Below are 23,863 nucleotides of genomic sequence, written 5' to 3' on the forward strand. Positions count from 1 at the left end.
CCCTTTTTCTTTAATTTTGTTTTCTTTACTAACCCTATAGTCAGAGAATGAATTATAAAGATCAATCATTAAATCACATATTGTGTTATTTCAGGGGACACACCACACAGCATCCACCCAAATGAGATTTCTTATGTTTGGCCGGGCTGGGCGGCTATCACCCCCTTATATTAGGCTGCTAGCCGAAGCGAGGGTTACATCAGGTTAGATGACTGAGTGAGTCCCTTTCCACATTCACAGCAGCTGATTCGCCTCTTCCCACTGTGAACCAGGTAGTGTCATAAGAATAGATAAGTGAATGAATCCCTTCCCACATTCACAGCAGGTGAACGGCCTCTTCCCAGTGTGAACTCAATGATGCACAATTTGGTTGATTTGGCTGAGAGATACTTTTCCCAAAGTCTGACCAGTTGATCGGCCTCTTCTCAGTGTGAATTCGCTGGTGTCTCTGTAGTTGAAATGACTGAGTGATTGCCTTCCCACAGTCTGAGCAGGTAAACGGCTTCTCCCCAGTGTGAATTCGCTGATGTACCTTCAGTTGGGATGAACAAGTGAATCCCTTCCCACAGTCTGAGCAGGTAAACGGCTTCTCTCCAGTGTGAATTCGCTGATGTACCTTCAGTTGGGATGAACAAGTGAATCCCTTCCCACAGTCTGAGCAGGTAAACGGCTTCTCCCCAGTGTGAATTCGCTGATGTACCTTCAGTTGGGATGAACAAATGAATCCTTCCCACACTCTGAGCAGGTATACGGCTTCTCCCCAGTGTGAATTCGCTGATGTACCTTCAGTTGGGATGAACAAGTGAATCCCTTCCCACAGACTAAGCAGGTGAACGACCTCTCTCCAGTGTGAATTCGCTGATGTACCTTCATTAGGGATGAGCAAGTGAATCCTTTCCCACAGACTGAGCAGTTGAATGGCCAGTCCGCAGTGTGAACTGACTGGTGTACCAGTAGTGCGTGTGACAGAGTGAATCCTTTCCCACAGTCTGAGCAGGTGAATGGCCACTCCCCAGTGTGAACTGACTTGTGTACCAGTAATTCGTGTGACTGAATGAATCCCTTCCCACAGTCTCAGCAGGTGAACGGCCTCTCCCGAGTGTGAATTCGCTGATGTTCCTTCAGATGGGATGACCGAGTGAATCCCTTCCCACAGTCTGAGCAGGTGAACGGGTTCTCTCCAGTGTGAACTCGCTGATGTCCCTTCAGTTGGGATGAGCAATTGAAACCCTTCCCACAGTCTGAGCAGGTGAATGGCCTCTCCCCAGTGTGAACTCGCTGGTGTCTCAGTAGGTGAGATGCCTGATTGAATCCCGTTGCACATTCCGAGCAGATGAACGGCTTCTCCCCAGTGTGAACTCGCCGGTGTGTCTGTAGTTGAGATGACGCAGTGAATCCCTTCCCACAGTCTGTGCAGATGAACGGCCTCTCCTGAGTGTGAACCTACTTGTGTCACAGGAGATCGATTGACCGAGTGAATCTCTTCCCACAGTCTGAGCAGGTGAATGGCCTCTCTCCAGTGTGAATTCTCTGATGTAGCTTCAGCTGATATGACCGAGTGAATCTCTTCCCACAGTCTGAGCAGCTGAACGGCCGCTCCCCAGTGTGAACGCGCTGATGTACCTTCAGTTCCGATGAGCAAGTGAATCTCTTCCCACAGTCTAAGCAGGTGTATGGCTTCTCACCAGTGTGAACTCGCTGATGTACCTTCAGGTTAGATGATGAAATGAATCCTTTCCCACAGAATGAGCAGAGGAACGGCCTCTCCACAGTGTGAACTAACTTATGTCCCAGTAGGTCGGATGACCGAGTGAATCCCTTCCCACAGTCTGAGCAGGTGAATGGCCGCTCCCCAGTGTGAACTCTCTGGTGAGCCATTAGGTCAGATGACCGAGTGAATCCTTCCCCACAAATTCAGCAGATGACCAGCCTCTGCCCAGTGTGAACTGACTGGTATGTCCACAGGTGGGAAGACCGACTGAATCCCTTCTCACTCACAAGTGAATGGCTTTGTCCCAGTGTCAACTTGGTGATGTCCCTTCAGTTGAAATGACTGACAGAATGCATTCCCACTGTCTAAGCAGATGAATGGGAATCGCCTGTTTAAAATGACAGGCGTGCCAGTCGGTCAGATGATAGAGTGAAACCCTCCCCACAGTCTGAGCAGGAAGGATGATCAAGGAAATCCTTTGTTCCACTTCTTAAATATCTGGATAGAGACAGCAAAACTGGTGTGTGGTGTTCGAGATTCCCATAGATTAATTCTTTGTCATTTTTAACCTGTAAAAAGATTTACAAAATCCATCAAAGGGTGTAGGACAACATTTCAGATGAGATTACTTGAGTTGTCAAGGTATGATCTGGCAACACACTCTTACAGTGAAGTTCAACCAAAGTTGGAGAGAGAAATCATCTTCTAACTGGGCACAGTGCTGGTATCTGGAATGACTGCTTTACAATTCAACCGCCAGGAGTAAGATAGGTTAAAGTGCCGGGGTTAGGATTCAATGTATTTAAGTAAACTACTTAAGAACATTTTAAAAGCTATTATTAATGGTTTTTGAGAGGGTGATTTTCGATGCATATCATATTTTTACTGAGTTAAGTATTGTATGTAATTAGTTTTGCTACAATAAGTGTATGGGACATTGGAAAAAATGTTGAATTTCCCCATGGGGATGAATAAAGTATCTATCTATCTATCTACCTAACTAACTAAACTCTCGGATGTCCTTCCTGTGTCTATAAGAATGGGGCATTTCTGCCATCTCCAATCTGTGACCTGGGTCAGTTTGACTCTCTCCATTGATATTATTCCCTGTTCCCACTGAGATACATGTGTGCCTGGCCCCACAGCAACTGAAATACTCTCACACAAAAAGCCAGCAGTGCATTCCATGCACCCACCACTCTCTGTGTAAAAAAAAACTTACCCTGACATCCCCTCAGCATCTATTTCCAAGCATCTTAAAACTCTGCTCCCTCGTGTTAGCCATTTCAGCTCTGGGAAAATATCCTCTGGCTATGCACACGATCAATGCCCCTCATCATCTTATACACCTAAAAAAGGGTCTTAACATAAACAAGGACATCACACATTATACGTGATTGAGTTCATCTGCACGCTCACACTACCTATGTAGCAGGCCTGTAACGGGTAATGAAGGATTTTCTCACCAAAGCTTTTGTACATTGTCCATATGTGGTTTCCTTGCTAAATTACACTTTAAAAAGTCAGATTTCCAAATATCACTCCACTTTTTCCCACTTGCAAATTCTCCAGCAACCTTTGCATCGCCACAATACACACAGGTAACAGCAATTTCTATATTGGACATAAATATTTCCCCTGAACCCACCTGAGGAATTGAGAGACATATAAAAAAATCATTTTGAACCTATGTAACCTCTGGCTAAAAGAATAATTGGGACTGAATAGGAATTTTGAACTGAAGTGAACTCCGTTATCAGCATTTAGCTAAGACAGGCTCATAACCAGTTCTCTGTGGCTTGCAGAGAGACACACTGAGAGCTGATAACATTATACATTGTACTGTAGCGGTGTGCTACACGCAGCGCTAAAATAACGACACGGAGTCGGTAAACTGCAGCCAAATAATAAGTTTATTTCAACTTCACAGTATTGCTTTAAAGCCTGTCTCCCCCACCGGATACCTCGAGAGGCACGTACTGAAACCCCCTCAGGCTTTCTTCCTTTGTGCCTGCACTCTGGCTAATTGTCAGCCGGTTCGAGTGTGCTAGTAATTGGGTCGCCACATAACCCCCCCCCCCCCCAGAACCGGCGATACACCCCCCAATGTCCACAGTCTGGGCCGGACCCTGTTTGGGAGGTCGGCCTCTGCGCCGCGGTGCCGGAAACTCGACCGGTTGCGCCAAGTCCACATGGGCCGGTTTGAATCGGTCCACCGTGAAAACCTCCTCTCTCTCCCCAACGTCCAGCACGAAGGTGGACCTGTCGTTTCTGATCACCGTAAACGGCCCCTCGTAGGGCCGTTGCAGCAGTGGCCGATGCCCGCCCCGTCGTACAAACACAAACTTACAGTTCTGCAGGTCTTTGGGTACGCAGGTCGGGTGTTGCCCATGCTGCAAAGTGGGTATGGGGGCCAGGGCCCCGAGCCTCTCGCGTAGTCTGCCCAGGACCGCCGCGGGTTCTTCCTCTCGCCCCCTTGGGGCTGGTATGAACTCCCAGGGAACGACCAGGGGTGCGCCGTACACCACCTCGGCCGACGAAGCGTGCAGATCGTCTTTAGGCGCCGTGCGGATGCCGAGTAGGACCCAGGGAAGCTCGTCCGCCCAGTTAGCTCCTGGCAGGCGGGCCATGAGAGCCGACTTCAGGTGACGGTCGAAACGCTCCACCAGTCCGTTCGACTGTGGGTGGTAGGCAGTGGTGTGGTGCAGCTGAGTCCCCAACAGGCTGGCCATCGCTGACCACAGGCTGGAGGTGAACTGGGCGCCTCTGTCGGAGGTAATGTGGGCCGGGACACCCAGGTGGCGATCAGTGCCCGGGCGCAAGATTCAGAGGTGGTGTCGGGGAGCGGGACCGCCTCTGGCCATCTTGTGAACCGGTCCACGATAGTCAGGAGGTGCCGCGCTCCGCGCGACACTGGCAGGGGGCCCACGATATCCACATGAATGTGGTCGAAACGCTGGTGGGTGGGGTGGAACTGCTGCGGCAAGGCCTTGGTGTGTCGCTGCACCTTGGCCGGCTGGCAGTGCATGCACTTTCTGGCCCTTTCACGGACCTGCTTGCGGAGTCCGTGCCAAACAAACCTGCTGGAGACCATCCGAACCGTAGTGCGGATGGAGGGGTGCGCCAAGTTATGAACAGAGTCGAAAACACGTCGTCGCCAAGGTGGCGGGACGACGGGACGAGGCTGGCCGGTGGCGACGTCACAGAGTAGGGTCCTCTCACCTGGGCCTACGGGGAGGTCCTGGAGCTGCAAACCGGAGACTGCGGTCCTGTAACTCGGGATCTCCTCGTCTGCCTGCTGTACCTCTGCCAGCGCCTCAAAGTCTACCCCTTGGGAAAGGGCGTGAATGTTAGGGCGAGAGAGCGCATCCGCCACGACATTGTCCTTACCCGAGACGTGCCGGACGTCCGTCGTGTATTCAGAGATGTAGGACAGAGGGCGCTACTGGCGGGACGATCAGGGATCGGACACCTTTGTGAATGTAAAGGTAAGCGGTTTGTGGTCCGTGAACGCGGTGAAGGGCCTACCTTCTAAGAAGTACCTGAAATGCCGGATTGCCAGGTATAGCGCCAACAGCTCCCGGTCGAAAGCACTATATTTGAACTCGGGTGGCCGCAGGTGTTTGCTGAAAAACGCCAGGGGTTGCCAGCGGCCCGCGATGAGCTGCTCCAGTACCCCACCGACTGCCGTGTTAGATGCGTCCACTGTGAGGGCGGTAGGGACATCCATTCTGGGGTGCACTAGCATCGCGGCGTTCGCCAAGGCATCCTTCGTTTGAATGAAAGCGGCGGCGGACTCCTCGTCCCAGGTATGTCCTTGCCCGGACCGGACAGCAGGGCGAACAGGGGGCGCATGATCCGGGCAGCTGAAGGGAGGAAGCGGTGGTAGAAATTGACCATACCTACGAATTCCTGAAGGCCTTTGATCGTGGTGGGTTGGGGGAAATGACGGACCGCATCTACCTTAGCGGGCAGAGGGGTTGCCCCGTCTGCAGTAATCCGGTGGCCCAGGAAGTCAATGGTGCCGAGCCCGAACTGCCATTTGGCCGGGTTGATTGTTAGACCGTAGTCACTCAGTCGGGCATAGAGTTGACGGAGGTGGGACAGATGCTCCTGACGACTGCTGCTGGCTATGAGGATGTCGTCCAAATAGATGAATGCGAAGTCCAGGTCGCGTCCCACCGCGTCCATCAACCGGTGGAACATCTCTGCGGCATTCTTCAGGCCGAACGGCATGCGGAGGAACTCAAAAAGGCCGAACGGGGTGATGAGAGCCGTTTTGGGGACGTCGTCCGGATGCATCTGGATTTGATGGTACCCTCGGACGAGGTCTACCTTGGAGAAGATCCGTGCGCCGTGCAGGTTTGCTGCAAAGTCCTGAATGTGCGGCACAGGGTAGCGGTCCGGTGTTGTAGCCTCGTTCACCCTGCGGTAATCGCCGCACAGTCTCCAGCCCCCTGTCGCTTTGGGCACCAAGTGCAGGGGAGGAGGCCCATGGGCTGTCGGACCGCCGGATGATCCCCAATTCCTCCATCCTCTTGAACTCCTCCTTCGCCAGTCGGAGCTTGTCCGGGGGAAGCCGCCGAGCGCGGGCGTGGAGAGGTGGTCCCTGGGTCGGGTTGTGGTGCTGTACGCCGTGTCGGGGCATGGCTGCCGTGAACTGCGGTGCCAGAACCGATGGGAAATCCGCCAGGACCCTGGTGAAGTCGTCGTCGGACAGCGTGATGGAGCCGAGGGGAAGGGCTGGCAACTGGGCTTCACCCAGGGAGAACGTCTGAAAGGTCTCGGCGTGAACCAGTCTCTTCCTGGGCAGCTCGACCAGTAGGCTGTGAGACCGCAGAAAATCCGCACCCAGAAGCGGTTGGGCTACGGCGGCCAGTGTGAATTACCACATGAACTGGCTGGAGCCAACCGTAGCTGCACCGGACGGGTGCTATAAGTCCTAACTGTGCTGCTGTTCAAGGCCCTCGGGGGGGGGGGGGGGGGGACCCGGTGCCCTGCTGCGGGTGTCGTAACTCGTCGGAAGTAAGACGCTGATCTCGGCACCGGTGTCGACCAAAAAACGGCGTCCCGACCGCTTGTCCCACACATACAGGAGGCTATCCCGATGGCCAGCCGCCGTAGCCATCAGCGACGGCTGGCCCTGGCGTTTCCCGGGAACTTGCAGGGCGGGCGACAGTGGCGGGCTTCTGCGCCCCACCACTGGTGGTAGAAGCACCATTGTTCGTTGGGCTCCTCACCCCTGCCTCTGGGGTTAGCGGGCTCTGCGGCCGGGCCTGGACTGGTCTGCTGCTGGGAGCGTGGCCGGGTGATCAGTGCGATGGACGCCCCACTCACCTTCTTGGGTTCCACAGCAAGTCCGCCCGGGCTGCCACTTTCCGGGGGTCGCTGAAATCCGCGTCGGACAGCAGCAGGCGTATGTCCTCGGGCAGCTGCTCCAGGAATGCCTGCTCAAACATAAGGCAGGGTGTGTGTTCGCCGGCCAGAGACAACATCTCATTCATTAAAGCCGATGGAGGTCTGTCCCCCAAACCATTCAGGTGCAGTAAACGGGCAGCCCTCTCGCGCCGTGAGAGTCCGAAAGTCCTTATGAGCAGGGCTTTGAATTCCCTGTGCTTGCCGTCCGCTGGGGGAGACTGTATGAACTCCTCAACCTGAGCCGCACTGTCCTGGTCGAGGGAGCTCACCACGTAGTAGTACCGTGTGTCCTCTGAGGTTATCTGCCGAACGTAGAATTGGGTTTCTGCTTGCTGGAACCATAGGTGAGGTCGCAGCGTCCAGAAGCTTGGCAGTTTCAACGAAACAGCATGAACAGATGCGGCGTCGGTCATCTTCGGCCCAAATATCGTTTGGGCTGTCGGGGTCACCAATTGTAGCGATGTGCTACACGCAGCGCTAAAATAACAACACAGAGTCGGTGAGCTGCAGTTACATAAAGATTTTATTCGAACTTCGCGGCCTCGCTTTAAAGTCTTTCTGATCCCGCCCTCCCCGGGCGCGGATGCTGTAGGGGGCACGTATTCACAGTTCTGTCCCGCGCGCGGATGCTGCAGGGGGCACGTATTCACAGTCCTGTCCCGCGCGCGGATGCTGTAGGGGGCACGTATTCACAGACCCGCGCGGGCTTTTCCCCTTGCTGGTGAAGCAGACTTGGCGCCCTTTTGGGACTGGCCTTTATGCCGGCGCGCTGGCTATTTGTGAGCCGGTTCGAGTGCGCTAGGAAGTGGGTCACCACGGCGTGTTATTTCCCCACTGACATTACGGTTCGTTAGAGCAGAGATATTTTTGTTAACTAGCGGTAATTAGCACCAGTCACTGTACAAGTTGTTTTCATTATTGGTGACCGATTTTTCTATAAAAGTACGTCATTCTGAGCTTCAGCTACATTTAGGAGGGAAACATCCAGACGCGGTGGACTCTCAACAACGTGTGATCGGTGAAGGGTTTTACTTTGCAGGCGTAAAAGAAATTTGCTCTTTGGGCTTTGTTATAACTGTTTGAGTTTATTTACTGGCTATTTACAACTTTTATGAAATTTAGAAATTGACATAATTCCAAACAGAACAGCCTTGGATTAACAATATTTCCAGACAGGGATATTTGTTATACAGTCACTGTAATTGTCGGTATCCCGGGTAAGTACCTTTCGATTACTTATACGGAAGCAGAGACCTCACGCCGCTCTCAGCTACTGATGAGTGAGTGAGTGAGTGAGTGAGTGAGTGAGTGAGTGAGTGAGTGTGCCTGTCTGTGAGCTGCTGAATGTGCATCGGTGAACAGTGGCAGGCATGCAATGATGTTTGTCCAACAGAGCAAATTATAGGAGGTTAGCGCGACGTGCGGGGGAATTAGCTCAAATGGTAGAGCGCTCGCTTAGCATGCGAGAGGTAGCGAGATCGATGCTCGCATTCTCCATTGGCATTTTGTATTCAGAGGATTCGTCGCACCAAATTCCTGATTTTGGAATCAGGGATTCCTGATCTTGGAATGCACAAAAGATGCGGTTGGCGCAGAGCGAGCGGGAAGTGCCTCAGTCAAAGGGCCGGGAGAAAATGTCGTAGGTTTGCTGCGTTGAAAGCAGATAGGAGGAAAAGCTGTCTGGCAGCTGGTGTTTCAGTAATGCATGAGCTGCAGGCGACGATTCAGGCATAAATCAGGTGAGTAGTTAGAAGGACATTGCCCTGGTTACTGGGTGAAAAGAGAAAGCTGAGTAACCTTTGATTTGAACGGGCGAGGACGATCAAAGAGCTGTGTTGGAATCGTAGTGTCCCTAGAATTGTCAGATGCGCGGTGATAGGCGTCGCCCCGTGGCCTGTGGCCCCCAGTGCTGGAAGGACGAGATAGTTGCCATAGGCAGGCTTTTGCCATCGGTCGACAGATGCCAGGCTGAAATCTGCATAATGATTGTCGGTAGGAGCCAACGTGGAGAAACTTGGTGTCGCTTTTCCTTCGATAGCTCAGTTGGTAGAGCGGAGGACTGTAGAGGAAATAGAGTCATCCTTAGGTCGCTGGTTCGATTCCGGCTCGAAGGATCAGGACTTCTTTTACTGCGCCCATCATCAATTCCAGACCACAGCCTCGCCATGATTGAAATTGTCCCCCGCGAACGTGGCATTTGTGGACAAGCAGCTGGAATTTATTTTACAGCATGTTAACATCATTTTGAAATTATGCTAAAATCTTTCGAAATCTTTGGTAATATAATGATGAATTTAACTGTATTAATGAATATAATCCATAAATGGGTAAACGCTAAACTAACCACATTTACATTGAAACATTTTAGCTTCAGCGTACGTGCATTGTCATTGTTTCAAGTTACAACACTGTCACAAATGGTCACAATGAAGACAGAATGGCAGAAGTTCGCTGATGACACGGCCATAGTGGGGTGTGTAAGGAATGGACAGGAGGAGGAGTATAGGAAACTGATACAGGACTTTGTGATATGGTGCAACTCAAACTACCTGCGTCTCAATATCACCAAGACCAAGGAGATGGTGGTGGACTTTAGGAGATCTAGGCCTCATATGGAGCCAGTGATCATTAATGGAGAATGTGTGGAGCAGGTTAAGACCTACAAGTATCTGGGAGTACAGTTAGACGAGAAGCTAGACTGGACTGCCAACACAGATGCCTTGTGGAGGAAGGCACAGAGTCGACTGTACTTCCTTAGAAGGTTGGCGTCATTCAATGTCTGCAGTGAGATGCTGAAGATGTTCTATAGGTCAGTTGTGGAGAGCGCCCTCTTCTTTGTGGTGGCGTGTTGGGGAGGAAGCATTAAGAAGAGGGACGCCTCACGTCTTAATAAGCTGGTAAGGAAGGCGGGCTCTGTCGTGGGCAAAGTACTGGAGAGTTTAACATCGGTGGCTGAGCGAAGGGCGCTGAGTAGGCTACGGTCAATTATGGAAAACCCTGAACATCCTCTACATAGCACCATCCAGAGACAGAGAAGCAGTTTCAGCGACAGGTTACTATCGATGCAATGCTCCTCAGACAGGATGAAGAGGTCAATACTCCCCAATGCCATTAGGCTTTACAATTCAACTGCCAGGACTTAAGAACATTTTTAAGCTATTATTAATGCTTTTTGAGATAGTTCTTACTGAGTTAAGTATTGTATGTAATTAGTTTTTGCTACAAGAAGTATATGGGACATTGGAAAAAAGGTTGAATTTCCCCATGGGGATGAATAAAGTATCTATCTATCTATCTATCTATCTATCTATCTATCTATCTATCTATCTATCTATCTATCTATCTATCTATCTATCTATCTATCTATCTAAGTCGGTCGCTCACTGTTCAGAAACCACCATCGCCGTCCCGTCAGAACATTTCACTGTTGCATCCTCCCTGTCAATTGTGACTGCCTGACAGTGTTTACGTGTGTTGTGTGTTATGTTTTGTCATCGTTTGACTTGCATATTACAGATTTAAAAAAACATTACAAGTGCCGAGCACTTTTACGACCGTGTAACGATGTTCTGCTCAGAGCAATGGTTTGTCCCCGAATCAGTAAAATAAAACTGAGGGAAGGTTGCTGCGGTGCGAGATCTTGTTTTCAGAATCTGACCCTGCAATCGAATAGTAACTCAGACTTTCGGAAAGAAGTGTAGATGCGCACCTCAATTACACTCCCCCTCTCCTTGGAGATACGGCGCTTGGAGTTCTGTGAACAGTCTTGGTCGCCCTGTTATAGGAAAGGCAGAAGTCCGCTGAAAAGAGTGCAGACAGTATTCACAAAGATGCTGCAGGGACTCTCGGGGTTGAGTTACAGGGAGAGGTTCGGCTGAGTGGCATTTTATTGAGGGCAGAATGTAGCTGGATTCCGAGCGACGTTTCGTCACATAGAAGTTGCTCTGTGTATTGAACAGCCTGAGAAAGGAAATGGGCTTTACAGAGTCATTAATAATATTTAAAATACAGGTGGACAGTTTGACGAATCTGATCCAATCACGGACAACGGTACCAGGTGGCCATGTCGGTCGGCATGGAGATATTGGGCCGAAGGACCCGTTTCTGTGATCTATCATTCTTGGACTCTGCTCATCGCTGCTGCATCTGTGAACGTGAAGAGATTAATGTGAGCATGCGCTACTGTAAAACGCTTTATGCTGCGGTCACGTGTTCAAGCAAACAAAGTATCTTTTTACTTCAACTGATAATGTCCAGCAGAGATAAACGATGGATTTTATTTCAAGAGAACAATTGACGGCTGTAGTAATGCAAAAAAAAGCTTTTGAATTTCTTTATTCTTATTTTTGGTCCTTTTAGTCGTTTTTGTCACGCTGCAGTTAACCTTGTGGCAATCATCATTCTCAGCCGAGGAAACTGCGGTCTCTCCAAATGCGTCACGCGGTACCTGGTGGCGATGGCTGCGGCGGATCTAATGGTGGTGATTATCGAAGTCCTGTTCTACCAGATGCGTCGAGCATACAGATTTCATTACGGAGTCCTGGACAACGCTCCGTTCTGCCTTGTCCACTACGCCCTGTGTCACGTGGCCGTTGACTGTTCCGTGTGGTTTACTGTCGCTTTCACTTTCGATCGCTTTTTGCTCCGCTAAATTTAAATTTAAATCAAAATACAGTACCCCCAAAATTGCGGGTATAGTGATTGGCGCAATATCGATCGGTTTCTGTTTAAAAAACATCCCATTTTATGTCATATACATGGAAGGCGTTGTTGGTGAGGGGTGACTGGATCTGTTTCGGTAGGCCCGCACTTCTTTTCTCGGGACCGTTTGAGGGGTTTTATTGGGTGGACCGTCTGTTGAATCCGCTACTTCCTTTCTTCCTCATTTTGACCCTCAATGCGTTGACCGTCAGACAGATACTGGCGGCGAGCAGAGTCCGCAGGGAGCTGAAGGGACGGGGAATTTGCGGGAAACAGCGAGATCCGGGGATGGAGAGTCGGAGACAATCCATCATTCTGCTCTTCAGCCTGTCGGCGAGTTTCCTTCTCTGTTGGGCGACAACTACTCTGGTCTTCATTCTCATGCGATGCCTCTACACAGACCTGGAAGTGTCAATCCGGCTTTTTCAGGCACAGTTTTGGGGTTCTGTGATTCAGAATTTCAGCAGCTGCACCAATACATTTATCTACGGAGTGACCCAGACCAGATTCAGAGAGCAGGTAAAAGCTCTTCTGCTCTCCCCCGGTACCTCAGCTTTGAATTTTTTTAGAAATCTGTACCGCTCAGATGAACGCGTCAAATACTGTTCCAATATCGGAAGTAATCCCACACTTGATCCACAAGGATGGTAATAAATTAAACTCCTGTGTTTTATATCTGCCTTTGTGGATTGGACTTGGGCATTAGATACACTTTGATATTGAGTATATTGCTTATGGGAGCAGCTTTCTGCGTTAAAACAGCTCCTGAGTTTTCTATATACAAAAAAAAAACTGAGGTTTGGAGATGGAACCGGAGCTTGCAGAAACTTTTAACGGCACCTTGATTACCGATAATGCCCTGCATTAAAAATTTCGCCGGCGCTGAAGCATCGATCACATGCGCAGGCGTCAAGATTGATGACGTTTGCGAATATCACGCATGCGCGCAATTCACGAAAGGCCTCGGGAGTACGGCTTCTGGATCGGACTCAGTTAAGTGATTATCTCCGGGCGACTGTCCTAAACACCGACTGAGGGACAATTGCTGTGACATTCCGACACTGTACCCCGCAATCCCGGGACAGTCCTGCTCACCTCCCTGTCTCTCAGCCCCACGATCCGTACACCGACTGATGAGGGAATGGGAACCGATGGATCTCTCAGACAGAGCTGAGCTCCAGCTATCTAAATGCAAGGATTAGGAACTCGGAGAAAGGGAACAAATTAGGGTCTTTTACATAATCAGTTGAGAAAATCACCAGAAACTCAGCATTAGTACACTTTTCCCTAGATGCTGCCTGGCCTGCTGAGTTCCTCCGGCATTTTGTGTGTGTTGCTTGAGCTACCTCCGTTTTTCTGGACTTTTCTGCCCGTGACGACATGTTTTGACCCATTCTCTCTGGGAAGATAATGACATCAAAAACCTTTGTCCTTGGGCAACAAGTAGCTTTCACATCGCAAATGTGCCAGACTCCAATGAGACAGACTACTGCCCTTCCCTTCATATTCATTGGCATTGCCATCACTGAGTTCACCACCGTCAGTCATTGGGGGAGTCTTCAGGGGGAATATTTATGTACAATACAGAAACTGATGTGTGTATTGTGGCGATGCAAACGTTGCTGGAGAAATTACAAGTGGGAAGAAGTGGAGTGCTATTTGAAATCTGTCTTTTTAAAGTGTAATTTAGCAGGCAAACCACATATAGGCAATGTGCAAATCCTTCATTACCCATTACAGGCCTGCTACATAGGTTCTGTGAGAGTGCAGATGAACTCGATCGAACTCAAAGGAGATCCAAGTTCCTACCTCTCCAGATAAAATTCACTGTGCACATGTTGTCACTGGGTGAAAGAATGCACAGTACATGATTTATGTGCACAATGGTCATTAGAAATTTGAGGGGACATTGGTGGGAAGGTGGGGAGTCCTCCAGTGTCCCTGATGCCCTCACCTACAAGATGTGTGTTCAGCTGCAATTTAAGGAGTTGGAGCTAGAAATGGATGAATTCTGGATCATCCAGGAGTTGGAGGGGGTGATAGTTAGGAGGTGAGTTACACCCAAGTTGCAGGACACAGGAAACGGGATGAGAGTCAGGAAGGGGAATGAGGGTAAATAGCCATTGCAGAGTACTCTAGTGCTCATCCCCCAAGAACAACAGATAGATAGATAGATAGATAGATAGATAGATAGATAGATAGATAGATAGATAGATAGATACTTTATTCATCCCCATGGGGAAATTCAACTTTTTTTCCAATGTCCCATACACTTGTTGTAGCAAAACTAATTACATACAATACTTAACTCAGTAAAAAAAAATATGATATGCATCTAAATCACCGTCTCAAAAAGCATTAATAATAGCTTAAAAAAGTTCTTAAGTCCCTCTTCTTAATGCTTCCTCCCCAACACTTTAGAAACTGTTGGGGGGGATTACCTGGCAGAGGAAAGTCAAAGGGGTGATATGGGATTCGATAGTTAGGGGAACAGAACAAGAGGGGACTAATATCCTAGTGGTAATGGTTGCTAGTGGTGGGGTGGGGGGTGAGGGTTAATGTGGTTAAAATAAGTTGTAGGGGGAATGCGAGCCAGAATGACAGAACAGATAGTGGAGAGGGTGAATTGAATTGAATTGACTTTATTACATCGATCCTCCCTATACATTATGTCTCCGTCTAAATTTGCAATGTGTAAAATATAGTCATTTATGATAAATAGTTTGTACATAGGACAGTTAATATAACATACAAATGCAACTGTATCAGCAGAATTAATCAGTCTGATGGCCTGGTAGAAGATGATGTCCAGGAGCCTGTTGGTCCTTTTGCTGTGGTACTGTTTCCAGGATGGTAGCAGCAGGAACAGTTTGTGGTTGTGGTGGAATTGGTCCCCGATATCCTTTGGGCCCTTTTTACACACCTGTCTCTGTAAATGTCCTGAATAGTGGGAAGTTCACATCTACAGATGTGCTGGGCTGTCCACACCACTCTCTGCAGGTTCCTGCAATTAAGGGAAGTACAGTTCCCATACCAGGCAGTGATGCAGCCAGTCAGGATGCTCTCAATTACATTCCTGTAGAAAGTTCTTAGTATTTGGGACCCCATCCCAAACTTCTTCAGCTGTCTGAGGTGAAAGAGGTACTGTTGTGCTTTTTTCACAACACAGCCGGTACGTACACACGAGGAAATCTGCAGATGCTGGAAATTCAAGCAACACACACAAAATGCTGGTGGAACACAGCAGGCCAGGTAGCATCTATAGGGAGAAGCACTGTCGACGTTTCTGGCCGAGACCTTTCGTCAGGGCACAATGTGATATCCTCGGTGGTGTTTATACCAAGGAACTTAAAGCTCTTCACCTTCTTAACCACAGATTGATTAATGTTAATAGGGGTTAGCCTGTCTCCATTCCTCCTGTAGTCCACAATCAGCTCCTTTGTTTTTATGATAATGTGGGAGAGTTTGTTTTCTTGACACCAGTAGGATGTTGTTCAGACCTCAGACAGAGTCAGCAATCAAATGGTTGAGCATGGTGCGATGAATGTGCTGAGCTGTGTATATCACAATGCAAGAAGCACCGTAGGAAAGCCCGATGAGCTCAAGACAGGGAATTATGATATTGTAGCCATTATTGGGACTTGTTTACACCCAACAGTCTGAGGGATTTAGAGGAACAAATTTGTAACGAGATTGTAGACCATGTCAATAAACTTAGGTTTATTCAGTAAGTGATTTTAACTTTACATACATTGACTGGGACTCCCATACTGTAAAAGGACTAGATGGGGTAAAGTTTGTCAAATGTGCCTTTAATCAGTATGTAAAATTCCCGACGTAGAAGTGTGCAATAAGCTGTTAGGAAATGATCCAAGGCTGGTGACAGAATTTAGTGATCATAGTGCCATGAGATTCAAAGGAAATATGGAAAAAGAAAGGTCTGGACCATGGGTTGAGATTCTATATTGGAGAAAGGTCAATTTTGATGGTATCAGAAAGGATCTAACAAGTGCGGTTTGGGACAGGCTGTTTCCTGGCAATGGAGTACTTGTAAGTGGGAGGCCTTCAGAAGTGAAATTTTGAGGGTGTGGAGTTTGTATGTGCCTGCCAAAATAAAAGTTGAGAGATAACTGGTGCAGGGAACCTTGGTTTTCAAGAGATATCGAGGCCCCAGATATTTTGTTCCTCTAAATCCCTCAGACTGTTGGGAGCTACCAAGACCCATTAATGACTACAATATCAGGATTCCACACACTGAGCTCATCTGAGTTTTTTTAGTTGTCTGCTGTTGGTTTTAAAAAGTTTTTGCTCTATTATGTGCCATCTCTCTGGCTTTATGTTGGCTTTGGCTTCTCATTTTAGCCGCGGTTGTGTCCTCCTGTCTTTCTAATATTTCCACTTCTGTGGAATCACTCAGCTCCCGAATTGCTCCCAGAAATTCCAGCCATTGTTGCTCCATTGTCACTCCTATCTTTCCCTTCCAAACAAGTTTGGCCAGTTTCTCTGTCATAGAAACATGGAGAAGTTCAGTACGGAAATGGGCTATTTGGCCCATCTAGTAAATGCTGAAAAAACATTTAAGCTGTCTAATGCAACTACCTGCACTGGGACCATCACACTCCATACCCGTACCATCCAGGCTCCCATCCAAACTTCCTTTAAGTGGTGAAACCAAGCTCATATTCACCACTTGTGCTGGCATCTCATTCCGCACTCTCACAGCCATTACAGTGAAGAGCTTTTCCAAATGTTCCCATTAAATTTTCACCTTCCCCACTTACCCATGACCTCTGGTTGTGGTCCCACCCAACCTCAGTGGAAAAAGCTGCTTGCATTTACCCTATCTATACCCTCATAATTTTCTATACTTCTAACAAATCCTCAATCCAATGTATAATTTCCTTGTTTATGTTTAGAGCCTTTTTTAGGTGTATAAAATGATGAGGGGCATTGAGCGTGTGGATAGCCAGAGGTTTTTCCCAGGGTTGAAATGGCTAACACGAGGGGGCATAGTTTTAAGGTGCTTGGAAATAGATACTGAGGGATGTCAGGGGTAAGATTTTTACACAGAGAGTGGTGCGTGCGTGGAATGCACTGCCAGCAGTGGTGGTCCAGACAGATACAATGGGGTCTTTTAACAGCCTCTTAGATAGGCACATGGAGCTTAGAAAAACAGAGGGCTGTGTGCTAGGGAAATTCTAGGCAGTTACTAGAGTAGGTTACATGGTTGGCACAACATTTTAGGCTGAATGGCCTGGAATATGCTGTAGATTTCTATCTTCTATTTTGAACAGTGAATTAACTACTCTTCTTTAATCTGTATAGGGTCCATGATTTAAATGCCGCTTTTCCACACTCCCATAGACTCTTTGCCATCTCCTGAGTAAACAGAGATGGAAAAATATTTAAGATTTAACATCTCCACCATCTGCTTTGGTTCCACATGTGGATTGCCATTCCGGTTTTCCAGAGGACCACCTTTGTGCATTGAAATCTTTTTGCTCTTAATCTATCTCTAGAATCTCAGAGAATTATCCTTCATCTTTTCTGTGAGGGCAACCTCATGCCTTCTTTTAGCCATACTGGTTTATTTCTTGTGTGTTCTCTTGCATTTCTTATACTCCATAAGATTCTGCCTGCCTATACCTTTGCCATAAAGCAGCCTGTCCCAAGCAGCCAGATCCTAGTATCATAATTCCAGGCGTTGATCCATGCCCTGAACACATCCACCTTTCCTACGCTGCTCCTTGTATTGAAATATTCAGGGCTCAGCATATTCACTGCATCATGCTCAACTTTTTCATTCCTGACTTTGAGGACTGAACAACAACTATCTCCACAAACACTGTTCAGTTATTCAGGCTCCCATTCCCCCTGTAACTTTCGTTCAACCCCCCCTCCCCCCACCTTACCACCACCTCCCAGCATGCAGCTCTATCACCCCTTTGGCTTTCCTCTCCCAGATCAAAACAAAAGGAGACACATACCAGGTACAGGCAGATAGAAACAAATGGGGTAGTTATGAAATACAGGAAATTCAAGTGAACACTTATGAGTGAAATAAAAGAAGGCATGAGGTTGCCCCAGCAGACAAGGTGAAGGAGAATCCTCAGGGATTCTGCAGATATGTTAAGAGTAAAAAAGATTACATGGGAAAAAATTAATCCTCTGCAAGATCAGAATGGTAATCCATATGAGGAAACAAAATAGATGGGGAGGTCAAGGCAGTGGATGTTGTCTACATGGACTTTAGCAAGGCACTTGACAAACTCTCATAAGGGAGTTTGGTCACGAAGGTTCAGTCATTCAGCATTCAAGGTGAGATAGTAAATTGGGTGATCAAACCTTGGCAACTCAAGTAATCTCACTTGAAATGTTGTCCTACACCCATTAATGTATTTTGTAAATCTTTTTACAGGTTAAAAATGAGAAGGAATTTGTCTCCAGGGATCTCAAACTTGGCATGCCAGTTTTGCTGTCTCTGTCTAGATGTTTAAAAAGTGGAACAAGTGATTCAATCGACCATCCTTCCTGCTCAGACTGTGGGGAGGGATTCACTCGTGCATTTGACCAACTGGCACGCCCGTCATTTTACACAGGAGAAAGGCCGTTCACCTGCTCAGACAGTGGGAATGGATTCACTCGGTCATCTCAACTGAAGGTAAGTTCACACTGGGCAAGGCCATTCACCTGTTCTGTGTGTGAGAAAGGATTCAGTCAGTCTTCCCACCTGTGGACACACCAGTCAGTACACACCGGGCAGAGGCTGTCATCTGCTGAATTTCTGGGAGAGAATGCACTCAGTCATCTGACCTAATGGCACACCAGTGAGTTCAAACTGGGGAGAAGCCGTTCACTTGCTCAGTCTGTGGGAAGTTATTCACTCATTCATCTCAGCTACAGAGTCACCAGTGAGTTCACACTGGGGAGAAGCCATTCACATGCTCAGTCTGTTGGAAGGGATTCACACAGTCATCCACACTACAGAGTCATCAGCGAGTTCACACTGGAGAGAGCCCTTCAACTGCTCAGAGTGTGGGAAGGGATTCACTCGGTCATCCCAATTACTGGCACACCAGTCAGTTCACACGGGGGAAAAGCAGTTCACCTGCTCAGAATGTGGGAAAGGATTCACTGAGTCATCCACCCTACAGATACACCAGTGAGTTCACACTGGAGAGAGGCCATTCACCTGCTCAGAATGTGGGACGAGATTCACTCACTCATCCACCCTACAGAGTCAACAGCAAGTTCACACTGGGGTAAGCCATTCACCTGCTCAGACTGTGGGACGAGATTCACTCACTCATCCACCCTACAGAGTCACCAGCAAGTTCACACTGGGGAGAAGCCATTCACCTGCTCAGACTGTGGGACGAGATTCACTCATTCATCCACCCTACAGAGTCACCAGCAAGTTCACACTGGGGAGAAGCCATTCACCTGCTCAGAATGTGGGAAGGGATTCACTAAATCATCGCATCTGAAGGTACATCAGCAAGTTCATGCCAGAGACAGGCCGTTCACCTGCTCAGAATGTGGGAAGACATTCACTCAGTCATCCCATCTACAGAGACATCAGCGAGTTCACACTGGAGAGCGCCCATTCACCTGCTCAGAATGTGGGAAAGGATTCACACATTCACCCCAATTACTGGCACACCAGTCAGTTCCCATTGGGATGTGGCCGTTGTTATGATTCCCTAGGTTTTGTTTGCCGTGGACTGTCATTTTAAGAGAGAGAGAGATTAAGAAGGTGAATCAGTCTGCCCTGCAGCTTGTTTACATCACGTGCAGCTTGTTTAGTTTTAACCGAGGGCAAAGACACTCAGAGATAGACGGAGACGAAGAAGGAAAAATGGAAAGATCAAAACAAGGGAAGTGGCGGCCAAGGGTCACTGATCGCAACTTTCCTATGCCCAAAAGGGTGGGTTAATTATCGATTCAGCGTACTCAAATGTGTGGTTGTCACCTCGTTTGATCCGTAGGAGTGGATCTGATTTGGGGTATCCTGTGAAGACCACTGATGTATTAACCCTTACCTGGGTGTGGTGTGGTAATTTACTTGAAGACGATACCCCTTGTGACAAGTCACTTTCCGTGATAATTCGTATGTCGATTTGGAATGATGACGGATAAAATTTACAGCAACTGTTGTCTTGTTTTACCACCATGAAACCTGTGGAATTCGACATAATTGCCTTCTCTCAACATTTACGCTGGATTACAAATATCTCTCCCATCACCTATTCCATGGTTGAACTGAACTTTCATACTTTGCCATCTCAAGACTCCAAGTCTTGTTTCTCCCGAGCTCAATAGTTTTGGAGTTATATTTGCACATATATATACACACAACAATGTTAACTTTTGTTTATCTTGCTTGTTTCTATATTATAAGTAGATTCTAATAAAGATAGTTTTAACTTCAAAAACAGACCCCAGGTGTAGTCTATTGCTGCTGGTTCATTTCTAAAGCGTTATGATTCATAACAAAATTGGGCCTGCGTCCGAGATATTAACAGTTTTGGGGGCATTGTCATTAATTATCGATTTCATTGAGGAAGTCCCTCTGATTTATTTGTGTGTGGAAAATCAGTAGCAATGGATGTTGATAGATGTCAGGAAGCGCCAGCCTCTGAGGTATTAGAGGACGCCAGAAGGATTGAGTTGTTGAGTCTTGCTAGAAGGTTAAAACTTGCTAAGGTGAAATCGACAATAAGGAAGGCACAGATGCAGAGGATAATAGCTAAACATTATGTATCTGAGGGACTGTTTAAAGTGGAGGCGTTTCTTGAAAGTAAACCTCGTTAGCTTGAGCTGCAGAACAGGTGAGAAAAAATAAAGATGGAGGCTGCGGAAGGCAGAGGCAGTTTGAGGCTAGAGAGGCAGAAAAACAGAGGGAGGAAACAGAAAGACAGAGGCTGTTTGAGCTGGAAAAGATAGAGAGATTGCAGCAAAGGGGTCTAGCGTTAGACTCTAGTGATAAGTTTAAGGCCAGTCAGGAAGTTAAATTGGTACCTCCATTTGACGAGGCAGAGGTTGATATATACTTTCAGCATTTTGAGAAGGTTGCTCAGAGTTTAAAGTGGCCAAAAGAGGGTTGGCCTATTCTGTTACAAAGTGTAATTAAGGGGAAGGCCCAGCAAGCCTATTCTGCTTTGACAGTTGATGAAACAGCTGATTATGACCTAGTGATACAGTCTGTGCTCAAAGCTTACGAGTTGGTCCCAGAATCATACAGACAAAAGTTTGGAAATTTGAGGGAATCTGTGAAACAGACATATGGAACTTGCTTATGAGAAGTTTGTGTGTTTTGACTGCCGGTACACATATAAAAATATAAATGACGATTGTAACAGCTTGAAAGTGTTGCTTTTAATTGAAGAATTCAAAGGGTGCATTCGTGATGACATAAAGACCTATTTAGATGAAAAGGATGCTGCCAATTTGCAGGAGTCTGATAGAATAGCAGGTGAGTTTGTTTCTACTCATAAGGTTAAGATTATCCCGAATAAGAGATTCCAAAAGAGTAGCAGGGATCACCAGGGTAAACCAGAAATTAAAGCTGGACTTGTGACAATAGTAAGGATGAAGGGAAGCAGTTGAAGGAGAAATATTCTGGCCTCACTTGTTACTATTGTAAGAAAGCTGGTTATATTATGGCTAATTGTTCCATCTTGAAGAAGAAAAAGGAAAAGGATTCAGTCACAAATACCTGTGGTCAGTATGTTGAAGCACCTATCAACCCAAAGGGTTCTGAACATTCTGTTTCAGGCTCAGTTAAGGTCTGAGAGGTCTGACCGTGTTAAGAAGGGCATCGATCATTTTATGTCAGATGGGTTTGTATTAGTAAAGGCAGGGTCAACCCGGGTACCAGTGAAAATTCTTTGAGTTACTGTGGCTTCTCAGTCACTTATATTAGACAGCGTTCTAAAGTTTGGTGATGAGACTAACACTGGTGAGGTAAATCTTATTAAAGTCATTGGGGGCGACATGGTTTCCTTGCCATTGCACAAGGTAACTTTACTGTCAGGGTTGGTTTCAGGACCTGTTAAGATCGGAGTATGCTCCAGTTTACCAGAGGAAGATGTTATTTTGCTGTTAGTGAATGACCTGGCAGATGGTAAAGTTGTTCCTGCAGTGCAGTTAACAATTAACCCAAACACTGACGACCCACAGATGGATTTTAACATTTATCCTTCCTGCGCAGGAACTCGAAGTATGGCTAAAATGTCTTCCGACGCAGACGAGTTAATCGCAGAACAGAACCAAGACTCTGAGTTTGAAGCTTTAAAAGAAACAGCTTTCTCAGATGATGAGATTAAGAAAGTGCCAGTAGGGTATTATCACAAGGATAGAGTGATAATGAGGAAGTGGAGGCCACCTGCTATACCGGCGAGTGAGGCATGGGCAATTGTTCACCAAGGTGTAGTTCCTAAACTTTATAGGACTGAAATTTTAACTTTGGCCCACAGTCTGCCCTCAGGTGGCCATTTTGGAGTGAATAAAACTGTAAACAGGATTATGTAATAATTCTACTGGCCTAATCTGAGGAAAGATGTTGTGACCTGTTGCAGAACCTGTCACATTGGTCAAGTTGTTCGTAAACCTAATCAGATCTCCACAGTGCCCCACTGCAGTCTATATATAACTGCATTTGGTGAACCCTTTTCAAAATTTATAGTGGATTGTGTTGGCCCATTGCCAAAGACTAAATCTGGCCATCAGTATCTGCTAACTATTATGTGTACTGCATTCAGATTCCCAGAGGCAATACCTCTCAGAAATATTAAAGCTAAAACTGTGGCGAAGGCTCTTACCGAGTTTTTTTTTACTTTATTTGGTTTGCCTAAAGAAATCCAGTCTGACATGAAGTAATTTTACATTTGGATTATTCCAGCAGGTAGTTGATTAACTGGGTGCGAAACAAATTACATTGTCTGCGTACCATCCAGAATTACGATGGGTTCTAGAAAGATTTCATTCTACCCTCAAAACAATGATTAATACACAATGTGTTCTACACTGTCTCTCTCTCTCGCTCCGTGCCTTGTAAAGGCTTGAAAAATACATCATCGGACGCACGCACACACATGCCAAAAAAAGACATACTGTGTTGAAAATGGAAAAGACTGGGATGAAGGAATATATTTGCTTTTGTTCGCAGTAAGAGAGTTGGTACAGGAATCACTGGGCTTTAGTCCATTTGAATTTGTATTTGGTCATAGAGTGAGGGGACCTTTGACCTTGTTAAAGGAACAATGAATTGATGGGGATGTGCATGTTAACTTGTTAGACTAAGTTTTGAAGTACAACAATGAAATACTCCAGGCCTGTAGTCTAGCGAGACAAAACTTAAAGATTTCTCAAAACAAAATAAGTGTTTGATAAGTGGGCTTGCGAAATAAAATATCAGGTGGGGGTTAAGTTGCTTACCTTATCTCCAATGTTGACGAATCAACTTCAGGCGAAACTCAATGGACCGTATGAAATAGTCGTTCAAATTAATAATGTGAGTTATGTTATCAAAACACCCGAATGACGTAAACTAACACAAGTGGTACAGATAAATATAATAAAGTCTTATTTTGACAAGCAGGCACCATCTGTGTGTGTTGTTGTCAAAACATATGAATCTGGTAACCCTGAGAATGAAACAATTGACTCGTCTGAGAATTTTCACAAGCAAAACATGGTCCCAGTTAAGCTAATGAACTCGGTTGTTCCAGAAAATATTGATAACAGGTTGGCTCATCTGCAGCCAGAGCAACAACAACAGCTGAAGGAATTAATTCTGAAGTTTAAAGATTTATTTCCCGATGTTCCCAAGCAAACCACGGTCGCAATACATGATGTAGATATTGGTCAAGCCAAACCGATTAAACAACACCAATATTGCATCAACGTAGAAAAGTGTAAATTGGCTGAGCAAGGAATAGACTATATGCTGGAAAATGGTATTATTAGCCCTTCAGCATCAGATTGGAGCTCGCCCTGCACCATTGTGCCCAAACCTGATGGTAGTGTTAG

At 47.0% G+C, this 23,863-nt stretch overlaps 2 pseudogenes; one reads left to right on the top strand and one right to left on the bottom strand.

Moving 5' to 3' along the window:
* Nucleotides 1-316: 316 nt before the first annotated feature.
* On the bottom strand, nucleotides 317-1,878 carry LOC140722083 (uncharacterized; annotated as a pseudogene).
* Nucleotides 1,879-18,661: 16,783 nt separating this feature from the next.
* On the top strand, nucleotides 18,662-19,773 carry LOC140722084 (uncharacterized; annotated as a pseudogene).
* Nucleotides 19,774-23,863: the final 4,090 nt, after the last annotated feature.

Source organism: Hemitrygon akajei, unplaced genomic scaffold (assembly GCF_048418815.1).
Source record: "Hemitrygon akajei unplaced genomic scaffold, sHemAka1.3 Scf000069, whole genome shotgun sequence".
NCBI classification, from domain to species: Eukaryota; Metazoa; Chordata; class Chondrichthyes; order Myliobatiformes; family Dasyatidae; genus Hemitrygon; species Hemitrygon akajei.